General features: G+C 58.2%; 1 protein-coding gene across 8 annotated transcripts in view; it reads left to right on the top strand.

Annotated features, from left to right (window-relative positions):
• The window catches only part of PAX8 (paired box 8), a 59,965-nt gene extending 58,293 nt beyond the window's left edge, over positions 1-1,672 (top strand). For all 8 annotated transcript variants that reach the window (XM_037012016.2, XM_017663979.3, XM_017663977.3 and 5 more), the window contains one exon: positions 1-1,672. This exon is cut by the window's left edge and continues 3,736 nt beyond it. The gene's annotated coding sequence lies outside the window, so the exon portion shown is untranslated.
• Positions 1,673-2,440: the final 768 nt, after the last annotated feature.

The following is a 2,440-nucleotide window of genomic DNA, read 5'->3' as shown; positions in this document are numbered from 1 at the left end:
CCAGACACCTCCACTTTGCCCAAATTTAGCTGCCACAACCACCCTGTCATCCCTTATCCTCAGAGGTTATAATATCCCTTCACATAAGCTGAGCTGCTGTTTACAAAGCTCATTCACATCAATTTCTGTCTCTGTTCTGAACATCGGCCCCATTTTGCACTTGGGGAAACTGAGAGCAAGAGAGGACTTGACTTTTCCAAGGTCATTCGCGACTGCTGGGACCACAGCCTGACCCCTAATCTTCATCCTAATCTGAAGCCTCCGGTATCTGGGGGTAGCCAGATGTCTGCAGAGACCCCAGGCACCTGTGCTGCATGTGCAGGGACACCTGGGGCACTGCCAACTTGGCCAGGAGGCCTGGCTCAAAAGCCGGAGGTCAGCCTGCAGGTGGAGAGAAGCACAGGGCTGAGCCAAGGAGTGCCCACTTGACCCTGCTTCCTCTCTACCTGTGGCCCCCAGTCTCCCCTCAGGCCGCCCCCTGGCGGCCATCCTCCAACCTTTTGGGTCACAAAGCCTTTCCTTCTGTAGGGCATCTGGCTGGTTGTGCCTCTGCCCCAGTTTTTGTGTGCCCCTGGCAGGCGTCGCCCAGCTGAGCTGACCCCGAGGCTGTGAGTCCGGTGCCACAGAGGCCACCCCCTTCTCCTCTCTCTTTCCTGCTCATCTCTTGGTTTCTCACTCCAGCCCCTCTTCTGCTGAGTCCCAAGCAATCACTTCCTTTCACCACCATCTGTGTCTCTGGGTTGTGGACACATAGGGCTTCAAGTCCTGCTTCATGCTCAGCAAATACCAGAGGTCCGCTCTTTCAGTTTTTTGTTCTTCTCATTACCTCCTTCTGCTCCTCTGGCTCTTTGGAGGCTCTGGACCCAACACTGACAGCAAATCCCATCCTCATGGGGCCCTGTGCACTCGCACTCCTGTAGTCACCCCCGAACCCCATCTCTCAGCTCCCCCCAAACAGAACCAGGGTGCAGGCTTCCTGGGAGATACAGGAGGGAGCAGGCAAGCTGTTCCTCCCAGTCAGCATATCCCCCACACACGCCCTCTCCTCTGTTGCAAAGGAGCAGAGGCCGAGCTCCAGGGGCAGAGAGGCCGAGCTCCAGGGGCAGAGAGGCCGTCCAGATCTGGGGGTTACTGGGTCCCGGGGGTGGCAAGGAGCAGACTTTGGATGATGGGAGAAGGGAGCCGGGCCCAGCCCCTCTGCATCTGTGCCTGGTGGCATCTGGCCAGGCTGTGGAGTGAAGCGCTGCCCGCGGCTCTCCCAGGGAAATGTGATTTCCCCTTGAGTGAAGCGGACTGTGCAGTGTGGAAATTGGCTCTTTTCTGAGCGAGCGGCGGCTCTTCTGGAGCTGGGGCGGCTGGGCCCGCGGGAGGCCGTGCTGGCCCCTGGAGTGAGCCGGGAGCAGCCATGTGCTGAGAACTCATTAGGGATAAATCAAACCAGCACCAGCGTGAAGCCAACACCCCCCCACCGTGCCTCCCGTCCCCATCCCTTGCAGACCCCCACTCCACCCTCTCCCCCCCACCGTGCCTCCCCAGCCAAGGCACCCTCCTTGTAAGGGGGCCCAAGCCCACGTACACACAGCCACACACAGGCCCGCCTGCTGCCTGAACTCCAGGAGCTGCCTTGACTGAGAGCCCTGTTCATTTGCAAATAAATCTTTTTTGTTTGTTTTATGTTTGTTTGGTTTTTTGAGGGGGAATGGGGACATTGGTAGCAGGCTTCACCAACAGCCACAGGCCTGCGAGGAGCATGGACTGGGAACTCCCAACTGGCCACCTCCTCTTTCAAGCTGCCTTTTCACCCCTGCCCCTGCTTCCTGCTCCCCAAACCCCATGGGGGCCCCAGCTGTGGGCAGCACCACTTCCCCCACCTACAGCTCCCCAGAGGGCATGGCCACAAGCTTCAAGGGTTCCATGTAGTCACAGCGGCTGGAGGGAAACTGTCCTCAGCAGAGGGGCTTGGACTGAATGGAGGCTCATTTCCCCACCAATGGAAAAAGGAAGAGAAAGAGAAAAGCAGTGGAGAGGAAGGACGGGAGCCGGGCCTGGAGAGGCAGCTCTGGGGCCTGCTCTGCCTGCCATTCTAGGGACTGAACTTGTGGGCTGGAGCCTGCTGGGCACTGTCACATGATGCTGCCTCTGGTCACCTTTGTTCCCACCCCACCCTCTAGAGAGCCATGTCCTGGGGGCTGTGGCCACCCTGTCACCTCCCCACTGGTGACCCCAGGGGACTTCTCAGGAAGATGTCCAGCTCTGCCACTGTGACTGACAGTTACCTGGGTCAGTGACAGCATTACGGCCTCATCTGACTGGCTCAGGTATGAAGCCCTCCTTGTCCCAAATTCCCCAGGTAATTTTCCATTAAACACCACAGGGAACACTGTAGTTCCATATTTAGAATCAGGTCTCCTTTGGGGTGAGAGTTGGGTGGCTCCTGGTG

The sequence above is a fragment of the Manis javanica genome, chromosome 1 (genome assembly GCF_040802235.1).
Source record: "Manis javanica isolate MJ-LG chromosome 1, MJ_LKY, whole genome shotgun sequence".
NCBI classification, from domain to species: Eukaryota; Metazoa; Chordata; class Mammalia; order Pholidota; family Manidae; genus Manis; species Manis javanica.
The sequence above is the reverse complement of the archived record's forward strand: the minus strand, read 5'-3'. Positions and strand labels throughout refer to the sequence as shown.